Source organism: Myotis lucifugus, unplaced genomic scaffold, assembly GCF_000147115.1.
Source record: "Myotis lucifugus unplaced genomic scaffold, Myoluc2.0 scaffold_76, whole genome shotgun sequence".
NCBI lineage: Eukaryota > Metazoa > Chordata > Mammalia > Chiroptera > Vespertilionidae > Myotis > Myotis lucifugus.
In genome coordinates this window covers 761,398-783,525 of record NW_005871124.1, presented here as the reverse complement: position 1 = coordinate 783,525, position 22,128 = coordinate 761,398, and positions in this window count along the sequence as shown.

Here is a 22,128-nt window from a genome sequence, read left to right as displayed (position 1 = left end):
GGGCCGGCAGCTGCCTCTGGTACTGCTGCTTTTACAGCCCCACTTGCACCCACTGCTGGCACCAGTTCCGATCTCTTGGCGCCCTCAGTAGGTGCAAGTGGCAGCTGCCGGCCCCGATCACCCCTGAGGGCTTCTCCACCTCCCCCTGCTACTAAGGGCTGATTGGGGCAGCAGCCGCCATTCGCACCCGCTGCTGGTGCCGGCCCCAATTGCTCCACGCCATCAGTGGGTGCGAGTGGGGCTGGCGAACTTTGAATGAAATCTGTAATTTAGTTTATAATATTGTACCAATGTTAATTTTTGGTTTTGATAAGTGTACTATGGTCATGTACCAGTAAGTCATTATAATTATGGAAAGCTGGGTGAAGGAACTATGAGAATGCTGCATTATTTTGTGAAACTTTTCAATAAGTCTAAAATTATTTTAAAATAGAAATTAAATAATAACAAGAACAGTACACAAAATAATGACAATATTTATTGGAATGGCTGTGGGGGAAGTCAATCGAGGTAAAAGGAGACATATGTAAAACTTTAGACAATAAAAAAGAAAAGAATTTTTAAAAATCTCTAGTCTCTTGGTTACTCTTTCTCAATCTCCATTGGTAAGAGTACACAGTACCTCAGAATGTGAGTGCATTTGGAGATAGAGTCTTTAAAGAAGTGACTAAGTTAAAATGAGGTTTTCAGGGTGTCCTTATAAGGAGGTGGAAATTTAGACACACAGAGAGACCCAGGGATGCTTGCACACACAGAAGGAAGATCATGTAAGAAGATGGTGCGAAGGTGACCGTCTGCAAGCCAAGGAGAGAGGCCTCAGAGAAAACCAACCCTGCTGACATTTTGCTCTTGGACTTCCAACCTCTATAACTGTGAGAAAAGAAGTGCATGTTGTTTAAGCCACCCAGTCTGTGGTATTTTATTATGGCAGCCTGAGCTAACTAAGACACCAACTTTGCCTGTTTGGCTGTTTTACCCAGAACTAGTCAAGGAAGGAAGTGTGTCATCTGGGGTAGTAGTGCCCCTCCTCCACACACAAACCTGCTTCTTTTCATGAGTGTTAAGAAAAAATGTAGGCTGGCTGAACCCAGAACAGAAGCCTCATAACCCTTAATGCTTCCTTGCAAACTCTTCACACATATTCCTTATAAAATTGCCCACACTGTCATTGACAATTGCATGGGTCCTTTCAACAGGGAAAGGACAGCTAGCTATACAAAATATGGTTAACACTACCATAGCATCTACTTTGTTCCAGGCACTGTTCTGAGCACTGTGTGCATATTAAGCTGCCTAAGCTTGCAAATTAGGTTATTTTATTTATCTTCTGCAGTGGAAAGAGCAATATCCTCAGCTCCTTCAAGGATGAAGGTTTTCCCTCCCTCCTTGCTGGGAGGGCTGCCTGCAGATGACTGTAGTCTCTGAAGGAATACTGGTACATCAGTTAAAGAGAGTCAGCAACCCTTATCCAGTGGCTGATCAATGTGGAGGTATAAAGGACAGAACCCCCACTTAACTCTGGGCCATTCCCGTTTCAGAGCTGCCTGTGAGGTTGGCAGAAGCCTTTGTTATGACTCTATTCTCCATCAGCCCCTACCCTGGTTCCTTCCCTTTCCTTCCATAATCACCAATCGCAAAAGCACATCATAATAACCTTTTTGCATGCTCATCTCCATCTCAGGGTCAGCTTCCTGGGAAAGTGAACCTTCATCACCTCCCTTTTACAAATAAAGAAACTGAAGTCCAGAAAGGTTCCACAATTGTCCCAAGGCCACACCATTAGCAGGTGATAAAACTGGGACATGTACCTAGGCAGTCTGGCTCCAGAATCTACACTTTTAATCATGTAATCCTGCCTGATGGATAACTGAATGCCAACCCTTTCTATGATAGAACATGACCTAGAGAACGTGGCAATCTAGATTCTCCCCTCCTGTCTCTCTACAAATCTATTAGAAGCCAGCAAAATCGATTTCCTCAGGGGTCCACCAGGACTCTGTTTTCCTAAGAAGCAACCCAAGGGACCACCCACAGAGGCTCTCCCAACACCTGCAGCCCAAGTTGCTCTTTCCAGGCCAGCAGTTATGAAGACAGCCTTCCTTCCTCTGACCGGGCCCTCCCTGCTGCTGCCCAGCTCATGTAGAAACATGGTGTAATTGCTCACCCTGTGGAAGCGAACCGAATCAGCGCCCCTCTGCTGACAGCATTAGTGACAAGTGATCGCATCAGGACACTGGAACAGCAGCCAGGACCCGGCGCCTGTGTTATTTACTGGTCCATCATGTATAATTTCAGAGTTTAATTTTATCTTCACAAACTTACAGGTGCAAAATGCAGGATAAAATTCTTTAAGGGGCCCCTGTGAGAAACCAGGCTACACTTGTCCTTCCTCCCTACCCCCACAAGAGCTCTCAGAGTGGCTCACTCAAATTAAATCATTATTGAGGAGGAATGATCCTGGTAGGTTCAAAAATCAGTTTTAAATTCAGCCTGCTAGCAAAATTCTGAATGTATTTACTTTCTAGACTTTATTTCTCCATCCATATTAAAGCTCCGTGGCATTATCAATTATGGGTTTATTGCCAAGCACAATAGGATTCAATCTGGAGGAATGCTTCAGGGTATGTCTTAGGAGGACGATAAAGCTAATAGTAATGGGTCTACAACTTCTAAGGCTAATTTTCACAGTTACAAATTTCATAAATAAATAGAAGGCATGTCAATTTCCAGTCACCCAGCTTGAGGTCTCTCATACTGATAAAACAGGGCATTCCATCATACCCAGAGATCAGGGAGCTCCTGTTCGAGTCTTGGTGGGTTGGGATGAAGTTTCTCTGATCCCCCCACCAAAGAAGTAAAATGATGAGCAGTTCAGATGGAGGCCTCTGGGACCCAAACTGTTGCTCCTCTAGCCAGGTCAGGAGCTGGTTTGGATGAAAATGGACACAAAAGCACAACCGTCCCTGGAATCTGGGAGGTCAGCCTTATAGCTTCAGCCCAGAACCCAGTCACACTCTAAGCCTGGATGGGATGGGCTATCATGCATTAATGTTGCAGTGCTTAAACCAGGCTTCAGGGTTTCAGGCAGTACGGAGCTGTGTCTGATATAGTCTGGGGCCTCTCTTGCCCTTCAGGAAAGAACAGGCAGCAAGAAGAAGAAGGAGGTGGTGTCAGGGGGCCATTTCTATGCTCCTGGCTATTCTTAGCCAAGTGCCTCTTATATAGTGAGGATTGGCCCTACCTATTGCCTCTGTGATGTCTACAGTTACACACCTCCCACCTGACCTACCATGTGGTATCAGACACTCTGGTCCCCAGAGTTGCATCCTCTGGCTAACCTGAACTAACTAGTTAAGGCAGTCAGTTTCCCATGAGCTCAGACCTACTTCCAGCTGGCATCATTTCACCTTAGGTATGGACCTTTAGTCTTTCTACTTTCCACCCCAGGGCTTCTCCCATGCTGCAACAGCCCTGTTGGCTGCTCAAGTGCAACACAGAAATGCACGCACAGAGGCAATCTTCAACCAATATGGGGACAGGAGCTAAGGATAAATGCTTCCACCTCCCTTCTTTTAGTTGGATAAATCAGTCCAGAAGCATTCCACATACTTCTCAGGCTATCCCACAAGGGCTAAACCCTGGCTGCCTGTGGAAGCAATTTTAAATCACTTACATTCACTTTCCTCCCTTTTTTGTCTCCCTCTTCATGTTCTCTCTTTCCTGATTCTTAGGATCACCTCTCAAATGAATGCCCTACACTCAAGTCTTAGTCTTAGGTTCTGCTTCCAGAAGAATCAAACTAATACAGATTCACTCCTTAAAGTAAGGTAAAAGCAGAGCATCTTGCAATAGCTCCCCTATTCACATGTAAGTTTCATCAGGGGAGTTATTTATCACCTGGGAAGGCAGGGATAGAGGAGAACCAAGAGATATAAGATTATGAATGGGAGGAGGGGTGGCAGGGAACAGGGCAAAAGAGGCCCTGGGGAAGCAGGACACAATGAGAGTGATAAGAACAAGGGCAGGCAGCAGGGAGTGTGCCTTAGGTTGTGTGTGTGTGTGTGTGTGTGTGTGTGTGTATGCATGTGTGTGTCTGTGTACAGAAGGCTGCACAGCTTTCAGGCAACATGAGGGGGCACCCTTAAGTAAGGAAGGGCTTGGATCTTAGGACAGAAGGCTGGGGTAGAGATTTCATGACATTCATTTTGCGTGGAACTCAATTCTGACTGGACATAGCTTCTCTCCTCAACAATGACCTCTAGATGCCAGTAGTGCCTATGAGAATGTATAGTTACAGCTGTCCCACAGGTGGTAGATAAACAACAGAGCCAACACAGAGATCAATTGATAGATGTCTCAGGAGCCTTTAAAATTAAACTCAGTCTGAAAACAGCACATATTGATAACTAGAGGCCTGGTGCACAAAATTCATGCACTGGCGGGGGGTTCCTCAGCCCAGCCTGCACCCTCTCCAATCTGGGACCCCTCGGGGGATGTTCTACTGCCAGTTTTGAATCGGGCCTAAACCGGCAGTTGGACATCCCTCTCACAATCCGGGACTACTGGCTCCCAACCACTCACCTGCCTGCCTGCTTGATTGCCCCTAACTGCTTCTGCCTGCCAGCCTGATAACCCACTAACTACTCCCCTGCCAGCCTGATCGATGCCTAACTGCTCCCTTGCCAGCCTGATTGCCCCCAACTGCCCTCCACTGCTGGCCTGGTTGCCCCCAACTGCCCTCCCCTGCAGGCCTAGTTGTTCCCAACTGCCCTCCCCTGCCGGCCTAGTCACCCCTAACTACCCTCCCCTGCCAGCCATCTTGTGGCGGTTATCTTGTGACCACATGGGGGCGGCCATATTTTGACCACATGGGGGAGGCCATCTTGTGTGAGGGTGTGATGGTCAATTTGCATATTACCTCTTTATTATATAGGATGGTTGGCATTTCTTAAGAGATTTCCAGGTACCAGGAACTGGTCTAAATTATTTATCTTGTGTTAGCTATTTAATCTTCACGACAACCTTATGAGGTAAGTACTATTATTATCCCTTATCTACAGATGAGAAAACTGAGGTACAGAGTAGCACAATAACTTATCTGAAGTCATGAAATTAGTAACATGCTAGATGAGGATATGAAGACAAGTAACATATGATCAAGGCAAGGTGTTTTGTGCTTTAATGACATAGGTGTCATGAGCCACATTTCTGGCTCTTGAAAACTAAAATTTACTAGGGGAGACAGACATTTGCACAAATAACAGGGCCTCTGAGAGAGTGAGACCCTCAGTTCCTGAATTTCCATTCTTGGCCCCAATTTACAAAAGACTTGCTGTTCTCCATTTCCTGCTCTTGGGATTTTGCAATCTGTGTATTTACAAGTAATCCTCATTCTTTTTGGAGTTAGCTTGAGTGGGTTTCTTTTCCTTTAGACAGAAGAATCTTCTATTATTTATTTCTTTAGATGAAATAGAATTAACTGTCACAGTGTTGTATACTAATAAATAATAGGATAATATATTAAAGAAGGCAGTAGAATATGCATAATAAATATATTGATAAAATGTTTTCTTCTGAAATACAGAAGGGATGGGTGCAAATGTGTAATGTCAACATTCTGATTCCATGATACAATGGGTCAAAGGGAGTAATAAAAAATTTTATACAAAGAAATACTAATTGTAAATCAATGCTTGTGAAAAGATTAACTTCACAGTTACAATAGAATTTATTCATTCAGACATTAAAAATATTCATTGAGCAGTAATTATCTGCCTAGAACTTTGTTAGATTTCAGAAATATAGAGTTGAACCTGTCATAGATGATGCCTTCAAAGTGCTTACAGTCTAAACATGCAGAAAATAAATTAGACAATAACACCTAGAAATTTGGGAAAATGTTGTAATAAAATATGATAATAATAAGTACACATTAGAAATGAAACTTCCAAGGTGCCAGGATCAAATAAAAAGTTAAGCCATCATAATAAATCCATAAATTGATGGTGTGGAACCTGGGGAGTCTATCAGAAAGAATATAAATTTTAGGAGCTAGGGATCAGAGTTTGAACATGCATATGAAGTCAGAAAATATAGTTGTGGGTCCTCATAAAATGGGAGGGCAAAAAGTTAGGTCTTAGCATAAAGCTGATCATTATAATGATGAAAAAGCGTATTGGACAACTTTGCCATCAGTTCAGGATAATGGCAAGTATCTGCTTCTCTTTTCCCAGAGCTCTAGGTAGTAAATTTTAAAAAAATGTAACTATGCATGATGATGGATGTTAACTAGACTTATTGTGATAATCATTTCACAATAGATACAAATATCAATTTATGTTGTACACTTGAAACTAATATAATGCTATATGTCAATTATATATCAATTCTAAAAAACCCTCAATGACAATTCAAAGCCCTGTGGATTCTGAATTTACACTACATGTGTGGTATAGGCATTCCTCAAGCCATAAAATTACATAAAATATGGCCCCAGAAAGCAAAGGCAAAACTCCTCTGTAACAATACTGCCAAATTTGAGAGGTAAAAAGGCTCCCATCCAACCTCATACAAAAGTCTGTTGAAGATGACTTCATAGTAAAACACTTTACAAATCAGGTGAGGACATGGTTCACCATGAGGGAGAGTCAGCAGAGAAACAAATCAGCAAATGAAAATATAAACATCCCAAGAACTTGAGGTAATAGAAAAACTGAGTAAGACTGTAAACAAATTTAAAATAATTAAATCAAAAGAAATCTAATCTAATAAAAGAGAAACATGCAAATTGACCATAACTTCACTATGCCCCAAGCCATGCCCACCAGCCAATCAGAGCGACTATATGCAAATTAACCCAACCAAGACGGCGGCCGGCAGCCATGGAGCTGGAGCAAGCAGGAGGCTTGGTTGCCCCAGTGATGGAGGAAGCCAAGCTTCCTGCCTGCCCTGGCCGGCTGTGGCCTCCGCTAAAGGCAACAAAGTTTCAATTACAGAAGATAAATAAATCCCAGATACCTGCTTCCAGCCAGCCTCCACTGGGAGTTTGGGTGGCTGGGGGCCATGGCCAGCCTGCAAACAGCTATCAGCCCCTCACCCAGGCTGGCCAGGCACCCCAGTGGGGACCCCCACCCTGAAGGGGCTGTGGCCAGACTGCAAACAGCCATCAGCCACTCACCCAGACTGGCCAGGCACCCCAGCAGGACCCCCCCTCCCTGAAGGGGGTGTGGCCAGTCTGAAAATGGCCCTCATTCCCTCACCCAGGCTGGCCAGGCACCCCAGTGGGACCCCCACCCTCATCCGGGACACCCTTCAGGGCAAACCAGCCAGCCCCCACCCATGCACCAGGCATATAATAAAAGGGTAATATGCAAATTGACCCTAACAGCAGAACGACTGGGAATGACTGGTCACTATGACACACACTGACCACCAGGGGGCAGACGCTCAATGCAGGAGCTGCCCCCTGGCGGTCAGTGCCGTCCCACAGAGGGAGCTCTGCTCAGCCACAAGCCAGGCTTATGGCTACCAGCACAACAGTGATGGCGGGAGCCTCTCCCGCCTCCTCAGCAGCGCTAAGGATGTCCGACTGCAGCTTAGGCCTGCTCCCTGCTGGCAAGTGGACATCCCCCGAGGGCTCCTGGCCTGACAGAGGGATGTCTAACTGCCAGCTTAGGCCCAATCCCCCAGGGAGCGGGCCTAAGCCAGCAGGTGGTCATTCCCCAAGGGGTCCCAGACTGTGAGAGGGCACAGGCCAGGCTGAGGGACCCTCCCAAGTGCACAAATTTTTGTGCACTGGGCCTCTAGTATAAGTAATAAGAAAAGGATGTGATACTATGTTTTAAAAAAAACAGGCATATTCCCAAAAGAAACAAATACAACTTGTGGAAATGAAAAAAAGGTAAAATTAAAAATTTAGTGAATGAGTTCTATAAAATAAGAGACAAAGCTGAAAAGAGAATTTGTGAACTTCAAGATGGCTAAAGAAATCACTTACAATGTATAGTGAAATAAAGTGATAAGAAACATAAAAGAAGGGTTAGAGAACATAGAGGATATAATGAGAAGATTTGACATATATCTAATAAAGTCGCTAGGAATAAAGAATAGAGAATAAAAGGATATTCCTAGATTAGAAATACTCATGGCAGAGAACTTTAGAGAATTAATGAAATCCACAAATCTTCAGATTCATAAGTACAGTGAGTTTTGAGGGTAAATGAAAGTTAATCTACAATTAGGTATGTCATAATCAATAACAAAGACAAAGAGGAAATCTCAAAAGTAGTCCAACAGACAAGGAAACTTATTTACAAAGAACAATAGTTGAATTACTGCAGAAGATTTTGCAGCAGCTTCAGTAGAGACCAGAAGAAACAATGGCTAAAGAACAGAGAAAAACCTAACTGTCAATTTAAAAATTATATACCATATAAATTATCATTCAACAATGAGGATGACAGTGACCAAAATTAGCATTACTTATAGTGGGTCCACATGTGCTTATTGATATGATGCAATATGAAGTAGGCAATATTGCTTATGAAATATTCTTGTCAAAAACGTCTAACCTAAAAAGAAAGGAATGTGGGGACTCTTCAGGATTAAAAGAGTTTTAAGAGACATAAAAACTAAATGCAGTATATGGTGCTTGGATTGAGTTTTGAATTGAACAACTCAGCTGTAAAAGATGATTTTTTTGGGAACAATTGGAGAAATTGCATATGGACTAGATATTCAATGATATGAGGGGAATAATGTTCATTGTGTTTTGTCTTATGACAGTGGTATTATGTTTATTTTAAAACTTTCTTCTTTTAGAGATGCATATTTGGGTATATAGAAGTGTGTATTAGTCAGGATTAAGTGGAATAACATAGGAAAGTGTAATAAAAGAAACATTTACAAAGGTGTGGTCAGGACGTAAAGAAACCAGCAAAGTAAGATGAAGCAATCAGGAGGTATAGGAGTTCCCAATCATGGGTCTTAAGGGAAAGAGGAAGGGACAGTTACTTGGATGTGGAGAAAGAGCTGTGACTATAGGTCTAGAAGATCTCCTGACAGAGCCCTGCAGTGGCGAAACACAACCACGAACAACTCTCAGCTTACCTTCTAATCTTCTCCTGGCTCCTCCTATTGACCAAACCTAACCAAAAGCCAGAGGGTAAGAAGGTCTGGTGATACAGTCCCTAGAAGTCAGTTTCTCAAGAACAGAGCAGAATAGAGAAAGGCACAGGGGGAAAATATGCACAGGGGAAAAGTGAGGATGCCGGTAATGTACTTTAAAATACTATAGAAAAAAATAGATAAATATGGCATTTAACAATTGCCATGTGAAGAATATGCATGATTTCTATATTATTTTTCTACTTTTCTGTATATTTGAAACTTTTCTTTCTTTTTTAATATATAATTTTTATTGATTTCAGAGAGGAAGGGAGAGGGAGAGAGAGAAAGAAACATCAATGATGAGAGAAATCATTGATCAGCTGTCTCCTGCATGCCCCCTACTGGGGATCGAACCCGCGGTCCAGGCATGTGCTCTTGACTGGAATCAAACCTGGGACCCTTCAGTTTGCAGGCCGAAGTTCTATCCACTGAGCCAAACCAGCTAGGGCTGAAACTTTTCTTAACAAAAAGTAAAAAGAAGTGAGGGTGAAATAAATATAGATATTTTAAAAACAAAGTCTGAGAGAATTTACACTTACAGTCTTAACTGAAAGAATTATTAAAGGATTTATTTCAGAACTGGAACTCAGAAATTAAACCTAGAAGAAAACAATATAGGCTGTGAAAAACAATGATGAGTGATGAACTTGGTAATCAGATGAGTAAATCTAAATAAGCATTAACCATAAAAAATAGCTGGAATTTACAGATCAGTATATAAGGTGATATTATAGGATTAGGCACATAGAAGAGGACATCTAAAGTAGACAGGAGAGGAGGTGAATCAAGAAAGGCTTCTAGAGAAAGTAAGTGAGAAATTGACTGAGTTTTAAAGGTCAAGTAGGATTTACCAGAGGGGATCACACAAGAGCTAGGCTGGCGCCAAAGCCATCTTTCTGCCTACTCATTTTAGCTCTCATTATCTTCTCATTGGCCAAACTGAGCTGGAAACAGGAGGGCAAAGGAGTCTGGGAAATGTAGTTCCACAGCAGGGGAAGGGTGGGGAATGGATCTGAGAACAGAGGGTCAGTTGATGGGCATAGTATATATGTAAATCCCTCATTGTTAGTTTGTATCCCAATTTGACGTCTGTCACTGATGACTGTGTGATTTGGAGACAAGGAAGTTGGCTTGATTTTCCCTCAATTGACTGTGGCATCTTTAGCTTGAGAATCTATTGCATCTGATTGGGGTTGCACAGAGTGCTGACATACATATCACACATCATATGGATAATATTTTACTAGTACTTCCTAGCATTTTACCCCCTCCATCTCTGCTTTTTGTGGCATCTCTGGCAGCAGAGATACTCCAGCTCCTCCCTCTGTGGCACAGCTCCCTCTTGGAGATTCCACCATGATTCAAGCTCCCCTTGGATGGCCTCAGCTCCTCATCTCTACAAAACAACCTCTTCCTTGTGTCCCCCGAGCCCTCAGTGGTAGCAGCTTCCTGCTGTTGCTAATCTCTGGGATACCTCATCATTCTGTTTGGTTTTTTCACTTTTCTATTTCCTGTGTAACAATTTCCTGAATTAATTTGAAAGGCTTGCTGAAGTTTCTGTCTTTTGTCTGGACCCTAACTGATGTACACACAAAAATATGAACATAATACGGCTGCATGCCTTTTTAAAAATTCAGATAGTTACACATGAAGCTTGTCCATGGCTTTTGGCATTTGTTTCTCTGTGTGGCTTCCCATTGTTGCAGTTTGCACTGGAGGTGACACTCAGGTCATCCTCTGATCCCACAAGTGAGAACAGTGCCCTGTATAAAAGGCCTCAATTAATTTTTATTGCACATACATGTAGGAAGATACCTGCTTGGCCTCCATGTGAGAGCCATAACTCTCTTAAATTGATGTGTCAGCGAACTAAAACTCAATATTTTTTTCACACAGTATATTTTACAGTCAGAGGCCCTTCCCTAATCGGAATAAAGCAATTTGGCTCCCTGTCATTGCTCACTGAAAACATATGAGCTGGTTGGCATTTCTAGCAGCCCAGATTTATCAGGGTCTCTGATCGAGTGCACAGGAGGTTCAGGGCTTTGGCATGGACAAAAGTGAATTTTTTATGACCACATTGTGCTGCATCTCTGCATAGCTAGATTTATCCTTTCATTTCAGAAATATTTGCACTGTCGAGTACCAAATCTACTTCAGATTGAAAAGATTCCACATAGTTTGCATGAGGGCTTGGGGTCATTCTTTCTATACCATATAATCTCTAATTTCCATTCTATAAAAAAATCCCCTGGGTTGATCTCTTCAGCATCATGGGGTTCTGGAAGTTAAAGCTCTGAAATGCTGTCTCCTATATGTCAGCTGTATGCAGTACTAGAGTAGCAAAGACAGGACTTTTGGAGTCTTGAGGCCAAGCTCTGCCCACAAGACCTTGTAAATCTATATCAGAACACAGAAACCCCCATGTAAGTGTGACTGCCATCCTCATAGTATCTGTAGCATACAGTACAGTGTCCCCTTGGATCCCTTATACTGTTTCCATGCACCCTTCTGGCTTCATTGTGCTTGTGCCTGCTCTCCATAGAAGACTATCCTCAGGCAACTGGAACCACTCTGACCATACTGGTGGAGAGCCAGAAATGCTTAGAAGTTTATGTACCCCCTGGAATGGTCCTTAAATAATGACTAATGAGTGAGGGAGTATAAAACCTAGTTCCCTTGTCTGGAATTACAATAGAATCTGAGGTGTAGCATACACTCCAGAGCTCTCCTGTAGGATCAGGCTGAGGCTGGGACTTTCCCTGACATGGAACCTTTGCCCCACTTCCTTTCCCTCATGTCCTACTTCTCCTACTCCCTTACTGCCTTCCTAAGGAAGTGTTTCCTTAATAAATTACTCACACCCAAATCCTCATTGCAGGATCTGTTTCCAAGGAATTCAACCTAATAGAGTATGTTAAAAGTTCCTTTCAAGTAGTCAAGAAGCATCTGCTTAAATACTTTTAGAGATGGGCAACTCACTGCCACCAAGGATAGAAAATCCATGGTGCAAGCAGCTCCATACATTAGAGAATCATCCTATATAATAAAAGGCTAATATGCAAATTGATTGAACAGCAGAATGACTGGTTGCTATGACACACACTGACCACCAGGGGGCAGACGCTCGATGCAGGAGCTGCCTCCTGGTGGTCAGTGCACTCCCACAGGGGGAGCGCTGCTCAGCCAGAAGCCAGGCTCACGGCTGGTGAGTGCAGTGGCGGTGGTGGGAGCCTCTTCCACCTCCGCAGCAGTGCTAAGGATGTCCCACTGCCAGCTTAGGTCCACTCCCTGTGGGGAGCGGGCCTAAGGCATCAGTTGGACATCCCCCAAGGGCTCCTGGACTGCGAGAGGGCACAGGCCAGGCTGAGCCCCCACCCTAACCCCCCGAGTGCACGAATTTCATGCACCGGGCCTCTAGTTTAACATAATACCTGTGAGTGGCCTGGGAGGTCATCTAGATTAGACTCAATCTTGATTTGAGGGTGTTGTTAATGCCCCATCCCATGTTCCCTCAGCACACTTGAATCTTCTGAAGTCTTGGACAATCGTGGGCACACTAACAGCTTCCAATCTCAAGAGTTTGTCCTGCACTCCTGATTTCACTCTCCAGAATCATGAGCACGATTCAGAAGTCTGGGTAAGTCAATGCTCAAGAAAGGGACCCCTGATTAGTGAGAGATAGGAGTTGGTACATAAATATCTCATCCTCCAGGTGGTTGATTCTGAGGTGTGAACCACATGTTGTCTCATGTGACCCACACAGGATTGAACCTAGTTGCTCTGAGTGGAAATCTGCTCATTAATTTACATTTATTAACTTCCCTCCATCATTCTCTCCACTCCCTCACTTGTCCTTGAGACCATCTCACAAATAAATGACCTACACTCAAGTCCTCTTAGTGTCTGTTTTGAGGAGATTCAAACTAAGACAGGAGACTAGAGAAGCTAGAAGATTTATCTTTCCTCTGGAAAGCCTTTTCCCCAATTAAATGAACTTCCCATCCTTGAATATCCCTGAACTGGCATAGTCAATTCATGAAAGATCATGAGTTCCAGGTCCTTGATCTCTAGGCCAGTGTTCCCAACTTGATTCCATGCCACACTCATTTATTTTGTTGACTATTCAAGGTATAGTTCTGTTCTGTTCAGTAATGCATTACTTGAAACTCTATTCAATATGTAATTTTTATAACTCATTTGCATAAACACACCGTATTGTATTTATGTTTATATCATATGTTTTCTCAGGACACATTTTCTACACCATAAATTGGATTATTGTGTTGGTTTGTATCACTTGTGTTACTAGTGAAGGGGTTAGTCAAGCCTCCCAATCTTCAGATCCACAAATATTAGCCCACTGTGGCCATAGACAGCCCTACTAGGCTTCCCTAGGAACTCAGCAGAGAGACTTTTAGGCAAAGTGCCTCTACTTAATACCATATGGTTTTGACCTCCAACCCCCATGTACTTGCTATGTCAAACTTCTGGATATGGAAAGCAGGGCTGGGTTTTGGCAAGTAATAGAATTCCATTGATCCCCTGGGTTAAGGCCCAGACTAACACACATCTATGTGTCATTCATTCCCCTGTTCCGTCCACTTCTTGCCATAGTCCTTTGGGTGTAGAAAAGGCACCTTTTGTGATATCAACCATATGGAACAAGAATTCTCAAAAGGTTGCATCCCAAGAGAAGGTCAAAAGACCCTCATTGTGCACATGCAGAGCCCTCTAACCTCCAGGTTAGGCACAGTCAAAGGCCAGGCCACCCAAACATGGAACCAATGATATCCTTGTCCTTTATCCATCTCTACCAGTACTCATCCTCCCCAGAGGACAGAAGGAGGAGAAAGAAACCTTGAGCTCCCCCTAGAGGTTACATGTTTCCACTTACTGTTTCTTCAAGTGTTGGGAGATCCTGAAAAATAAAGATACATATCTAGTGGAGAACAGTTATGTGGGGGCTACATATTAGTAATACATATTGTATGTACCTCAGAATTGCATATCTGAACCTGTCCTGTAATAATTAAAAATAAAGTATGAACTGTATTATTTGTTCAGTTCTTGGGAAAATGCTTATCAAGGGTTTCTCAGTAAATACTACCATAGTTTCACCTTTGAATAACAAAACTAAGTATGATTATACATTGGAGATAAAGTAATATGTGTGGCTATTTAATAAAGAACTAAAGAACAGTATTGCATATCTTATTTACTACTGCTAGGCATACATATAATGGGGTGTGGCCATTTTTACTCAGTTACCATTTTTAATTTAAGAAGAAGGAAAACAAGCAAATGTAGACTTTACTATTTCCTGTGGTCACCACAAGGCCAAAAAGTACTTCTGTGCAAGTAATACAGCTGAAAAAACAAACCTTGGATACTCATATTATGTTGTACTAGGTGCTTGGTAATTAAGAATCGTTGTGACCTTTATGGCCAGCCAATCTGAATGTAGAAGTCTGAACTTCAAGTACAAACATATCCACTAAATAGATGACTGAGCTCAGGAAAGTTGCTTATTATCTCTGAGCCAGAAAGTCCTTAATGGTTATGTAGATCTAATCATAAGCACTCTACAACTCACAAGGTGCTTGCTGAATAGCACATGAAAGAATTTGTAAAACTGGAAATCGTAACCCATTTGTGCCCATCAATGAATGGCTATTTCTACTGAGAGGCTGCACTAGATACACAATTGTATAAAGACTGTTTGGGATCTGAAGGGAGGGGGCCTGACTATAGGACATGTTTTCCTTCACTTAGCTTGTACTGTTCTTTTTTGAGAAAATTATAATATAAGCTATGGAGATATAGGTAAATAGATAGGTGATAGGCAAAGAAGATACAAGATTACTAAATAGATAGGTAGATAAATATTTTACTCCAGTGTCCATAAAGACAGGAATTCACATGTTTTGCCTATTTTAAACATGCACCTAAAAGAGCAGTTGATTATCAAATATTTATTAATTAATTGTTTTGCTATTTCTTATGTACTTATCTCTCCAGTTTCCACAGCTGGAGAGATAATCCCCAAAGGAGAGCCCTTACATTTTCTAAAAGAGAAGTGGAAGTGGTTTGTATAAAACATGCACCAGGTACTGGCAGAATAGATGCTCATCTTTGTACATGAGGTAATGCCTAGGTCCTGGTACTGAAGACCAAGAAGGTCTTTCAGTAGAGAGAAGCTCCAGCTGGGAACAATTTTCTTTGTTGTAGGCATGGAGGGTGGAGCTTCAAATACTATGAGCACAGAAATGTCCAGGGTAAGATGGGGACTCAAATTGGCTTCTCCAGATGAGTCTATCTGGTACTTTATCAAGTTAATACATCATTATACTCCCAGGGTGACTTATGAAAGGGTCATGGGAAGAGAAGAACCTGGATCAACCGAGCCCCAAACCAAGCAGATGCTTGAGCCCAGAGATCCCCTACACAGGAAGAAGCTCTTGGGGTTGAGATAATCTACATCTACACAGAGAACACTAGAAGCAGAAAAGTAGCCTGACACTATAAAGTGTTTACTGCAGATCTGTTTGATGGGGTTGGAGAAATAGTTCTCTTTTCCAAAACTCTAGACTGGAGGGAGTTCAAGAGTCATGGGAGAAGAGGAAATGGAGAAGGTAGGTATAGAAAACTTTGTAAATGAGTTTTACTATAAAAGGGAGGGGAGAAATGGGTGATAGCTGGAAAGGTATGTGATTCTTTAGGGAAAGAAATGTGGAGAAGCCCGAGAAAGGAGATACTTGTAGGAGCAAAACCTTGGATAAGAAATGAGGAATGAGTTTACACTTGGAAAAGTTGGCTTTAGAAGGACACAGTTTATTGGTTTTATCAGGAAGAAACACAGAGTAAAAATGCAGGTAGGTAAGCAGATGAGGTGGTGGGAATTAGGAAAGTTCTCTTCTGATTGTTTCTCTCTCAGGGAAATAAAAAAAAACAAGAAGGACGAATACAGAGGAATTGCTGGATGAACACAGAGGCCATCCTTTTGAGAAAGGATGAAAAAATATGAAATAGTTATCTCAGAGAGAGGGGAGAGAAAATTGACTGGGGAAATTAGGTAGATTGCCTGGCTACAGTGAGGTCCGGCTTGAGATATGCTGTCATAAATTTCAAGTGAGACCAGTCAGCAATGGTTAAGTATTTCTCACCAGCTACCTTCAGCTGCTTAGGAGCTAGCATGGAAGAGGTGACATGCTGGAATGAAACAAGGCTGAGCTTGTTAAGCAAAAGCAAGCAAGATAATGGAGTTGAGAACATACAAGGAATTGACAGCATGCACAAGGAGTGGTGTACTTAGTGAACAGACTGTGGACTCTAAGGTGGAAAAGTTGGTGATGGAGGAAGTGAATGAGGTAAGGTGCAGTGAAAAGTTGACACAGTGACAGGACTGGGGGACCTAATGGGGCCCAAGGTGGATTGAAGTGAGAACATTAGAGGAAGTGAGCTGGGATGACAGGAGGTGGGAATGTGAGAAGTTTGAAACTAACATTAGTGAATGGAGTAATCCTTGGTAATGAAACATTGGAAATGGCTGAGATGAGTGTGGTAAAGATCACAGAAAATGAAGATGTCAAGGAAATAAGAGGTCAAAATATCAGAAGGACTCTCCATGTGTATTGTGACATGGCAAAGAATTATGAAAGTTGCAGTGGTGGAGAGAAAGACAGTGATTCTGGTGAAAAGTATTCAGTAAAAGGTGGCTGTGGGGTGTGTCTGATCAGACGACAGAAGATGACTACAAGGAGAGTGCAGCAGCCATGAGAATGCCCCTCTTAGACCTTTGACTATGGGGAGTGTAATTGACCTATGGCCCTAGCTGCTGTACTCTGAAATCCATCACTGTGTTAAAACCCTACCTCCCAGCAATTGCTCCCAGCCAGTGAGTGAGCACATAGTGAGTCAGCTTGAGGAAAATTCAGAGCCATTTAGGGAGAGAGCCCTAGGGATAAGAAACCTGGAAGGATGGGTAAGCTTGGAGTATCCAAGATAAATGGAGATGTGGGACATGACAGGATAATTCCTCATGGTTTCTTGGGAAGGGCGATGGTCAGTTGTAATTGCAGCTCCCATTCTTGAGACTTATGTGTTGTGTTATAGAACAACAAGTGGTGAGAACATCTGGAGCCCACAGAGCTCTGGGAACCCTTCTGCAGGCCTGTTTTGGCCTTTTCAAAGTTAATGGAGAGGAAGTCCTATCAATAACATATTGAGCTCTGTAGGTTTTGCCTACATAGAGTGTTCAACAAACATTTATTACATATCCACTATGTGACAGACACTGTGCTAAGAGTTAGAGTCACATCAGTGAATAAGACCCCATACCAACCTTCAAGAACCTTAAAACAGAGAAAGAGAGTAACTCAGAAAAATGCAAAAGCTATTATAATAGGGTGAGAGGAGTCCTCTTGGGGGCATGGATAGACACAGGCATAGGGGATCTCAGCCCAACCTTGTGGCTTCTAACCTGACTCTGTCCCAACCCAGTCTTCTAGAAATTTAAGTAATATCTGTAATGCTTGTCCCTCTGTCTGAGCCACCATCACTTGCTGACTGCTGTCCACTGCTGTACTTCTTTTGGCTCACTAGATGCAGGCTTGGGTCTCCTCCTGTTGCCTGCTGCTTAGGTAATGTTGGTAATGTTATTTCTTTAGACATTGTGGTAGATTGTCTACAAATATAGCTATCAACAATTCTTCCTATGCTGTACATGCATGACAATTCCTCTCATCCAGAGATGGAATCTATTTCCCTTCCTCTTGAATCTGGACTGGCCATGTGACTTGCACTAACCAACAGGATGCAGTGAAGGTAACACTGTGCCCGTTCAAGGCCTATGGCTTAAGAGGCCTGGTATCTTCTGCTTTTGCTCTTCACCTTGACTCATGATGCAAAGAAGTCTAGGCAATCCAATTAGAGCGAGAGTCTATGAAGAGGAGCCATCTGTAGGATGACTTATGTGCCCAAGCCCACAGTAGGAATCAAGGTTCCATACGTGTGAGTGAAGCCATCTTGGATTTCCCAGCCTATCACCAGATAATGCAGCCATGTGAATGAGCCTAGCCAATGCCATGTGGAGCAGAGATGAGCCAGCCTTCTAAAGTCCCATCTGCAGGTAAACCAAATCAAGTCTGAAATTCTCCCCACTGCCTGGGCACTAGTGTAGTGGCCTAATGTTCATTATTCAAAAGTGATAGAAACTGGCTAGCTATTAAGAAGGCTCATTTTCTCTCTTCCTAGGCACACAACTATATTTATCAGGCTCTCTTGCAGTTAGGGGAGGCCACTTGACTAAATTCTAGACCAGGGGTGGGCAAACTTTTTGACTCGAGGGACACAATGGGTTCTTAAACTGGACCGGAGGGCTGGAACAAAAGCATGGATGGAGTGTTTGTGTGAACTAATATAAATTCAAAGTAAACATCATTACATAAAAGGGTACAGTCTTTTTTTTTTAGTTTTATTCATTTCAAACGGGCCGGATCCGGCCCGCGGGCCGTAGTTTGCCCACGGCTGTTCTAGACAATGAGCCAGGAGAGAAGCCGTAAATGTCACTTGCAGGCTTGGCCCCAAAAGATCTCTTACAGGGATTATTTAAATGGTTTCCTCTAACCCAGTTTTGACGTAGATGAGTGACCTTGGAAGCCATGTGTTAAAAATGGTAAAGCCACAAGATAGAAGGACCCTGGGTTTCTGAATACCCTTAGAAGAAACCCTCCCCATCAATCAGAGATATGTGTTTTGGACTTCAAGTGAGTTAGAAATAATTTTCTGCCGTGTTTGAGTATTACACATGTTCAGGTTTATATCTTACAGCAGTTAGAATTATCTTCATTTACAAAACATTTCTGATACAAAAACTGCATTTTTAGGATCTTTAAACTGGAACTGAAAACAAAGAGAAATTATTGGATAATGTATTTCTAGACACATTATGGAGAAAATTTAAGCTAAAATAATTAAGAAGTTAAATTAAGCAAACCCATTTAGTTTGGACAGGACTGACCTGACCCAGGGCTGCCTCAAATAGCACCTTCCTCCTCTTTCTCTGGCTTCCTCTAACTGTCATGTCCAGCAGCAAAATCCCTGCCAGCAGCAGGAAATATGTCTGTGGTAGCAACCTTTCAAGCCAGTGGGGCTTGGCATTCTGACCTCTGGGGGTCCCAGCCACCCCTTCCTGACCTGCTGATCAAGCCTGGTGCCCAGATTACCTTAGGGCCTTGTGAAGCCTCTGGTTATTGTGCTGACTCTTCCTTCCTCTTCCAGGCACTTGAATTAGCCAGCAAGATTGGAATCCTGCCCAGTACCCCACCCTTATTTATGGGTAGTTGTCTCCTTATTTCCTTTCCCTTCAACCAGAACAAAACCCTATCCTAAAGCTAAGGTTATCTGTTTGGGACATTACTATCCTGTCTGCCTTTTGCTATTCACTATTCTTCCCCAGGGATGGAGTCTGTTTCTGTGCTCTCAGATGGTTGGAGTCTTCATCAATGACAGAAGTTCAGGAAATACCTTCCCAAACCCTAAGGCTTTGACCAACTTCTGAAGTTCCTGTTGAGACTCACCTAAAAAGTTCTTGAAGAAGGATAAGGCTGCAGTGCCTGATGTAGTGCCTGGGCCTTTGGATGGCTTTTGTTGGGTAGCTGGTCATTTCCTCAAGATAACATTTCACCACTTCCTGTGGGCCCAGTGCAATTTAGTAACTAACTCATAAGACTGCATGCTTGAGTCTACACAAATGATGTCATTGTGCTAGTATCTTAGTTCCTTTCTGCTCCTTCCATTCTTGTCCAGCCTTCTCACATAGTCCTCATCCATTCCCACCAACTTATCTGACAGTCACCTCATGCAGTGTCTTTATTTTGTTATGCCTTGTAGCAGTCACTACTGATACTCCTACTCACATCCTCATGGCCCATTGTAAGGTTTCCTGCAACTGAGATTATCAGTTTTCATGTGCATGCATTCTGACTACTTCTCACCTCAAGCACCTGTATCTCTCTGCTTCTCTGTCTCTGGGATTTCATTAGTCCAAAGGAGCTTGCTAGGCCCCTCCCAAAGGTCTGGGGATTTAATGTCCAAATAGGGCCAATTTTTAACCAATACAGGATAAGAGTTAGTGGACTACATATTCCAGCTTCCTCAGTGAAACAATTCTAAGGGGTATTGTAGTGGGTTGAATTCTTCCCCCCGCCCAAATAATATATACAACTGGAACCTCTGAGTGTGAACTTATTTGAAAAGGGTCTTTATATATGTAATTAAGGATCTCAAGATGAGATCATCCTGGATTAGGGTAGTCCTTAAATCCAATGACAAGTGTCTTGTAGAAGAAGAGAAGGCATGGAGGAATAAGGTGACACAAAGACAAAGGCAGAGATTGGAGTAATGCATCTATACAACAAAGAATGACAAGGATTGCGGCAGCCACCAGAAGTTAGGAGAAAGTCATGGAGCAGGTTCTCCCTCAGTGCCTCCAGAGGGAACCAAGCCTGATAACACATTGAATTCAGACTTTTGGCCTCCAAACCTGTGATAGAATACATCTCTGTTGTTTTAAACCACCAAGTTTGTTGTTATTTCTTACAGCAGTCCTAGGAAACTAATATAGGTACTCTATACAATTTATTTGAGTTCCTAGGGGTTTGAGCTTCAGTTGCCTGCAGGGACAACCCAGTTATTAATGTATCTTTCATTGGCCTCTTTTTCCTGTCTTACTTTTCCCACTCCCTCATTTGAGCTCATGGGCTCTGAGTTCTCATCTCCAGGTCTGCTTTGTAGAGAACTACAAATTAGACATGTATATTGTAGGAAGTGTTTCTGCCAATAACTTAAGATCTGACCACTAATATTATTACCAGGGTTTGCCCTCTTTTCTTCTTCTCCCCTTCTCTATTTCCTTCTTTTATGTCTGTATCTTTTCTTTCAGTTGGTGGTTTTGATTCTTCTTTTATGTCTGTATCTTTTCTTTCAGTTGGTGGTTTTGATTCATTTATTCCAACTGTATGGTTGGACAGAGGATTCATTTATTCCTTGGGAGAGAGGAGGGAGAGAGAGAGAGAGAGAGAGAGAGAGAGAGAGAGAGAGAGAGAGAAGAAAGGTTTGGCTTCTAGGAATGTTCTGAGAAATACCATTTCCTCAGGAAACAAATAAAGACCCTTGTATCTTTTCTATGGTACTTTCAGTTCCTTTACCTCCAAAGCATCTCAAAGCTATAATGGTTCAAAAGCAATCCATGATCTCAGCACTTTAGGCTTTTAAGCTTGAACTATTTATTTCATCTATTCCATTAAGGTCATACTGGGACCTCCCCAAATCATGTAGACTTCCCTCTAGGTCTATTTGACCTTTGAGTTCCAGCCATGTTCACCACTGGCCCAACCTGCTACTGACAGAGTAATGGGTGGGACAAATGTGTTTGTTCCTCTTTATGCATCTGAAGCACATTCTAAAGCAGTGAGATTTGGGCATTAGTTGCTGACCTTCATTATTTGAGTTGCCTGCTCTTCTCTGTCAGAACTCACTGTAGATATTTAAAATGAACTGCTAGTTTCACATAAAAGGTAGGAAAGTCTACAGTCTGATAGTAGTCCAAAGACTATTCATTTCACCTGTTATCCATTTTCTTGTTCAGGTGAGAAATATGTATTTTTCCCTTTTTATTTTGATTTTTTTACATTCTAATTCAAAACTTGGACTAATTAATCTACTCTGATACCATTTTGATGTCCCACATATAGAATTCTTGACTCTTGGATAGAGTGGAAAAAGACCTGGGTGAGAAAGTAGAAAGATATTCTTGGATATTTAAAAGTTAAATCTAGAAAGGATCTAAAAGATAACATAATCCAACCACCTTTCTTTATAGGTGAAGAAACTGAGACTCAGAAAGGTGAAATGACTTTCCTACTGTGAAATGACTAACCATAAATTGAGTTTCAGAGC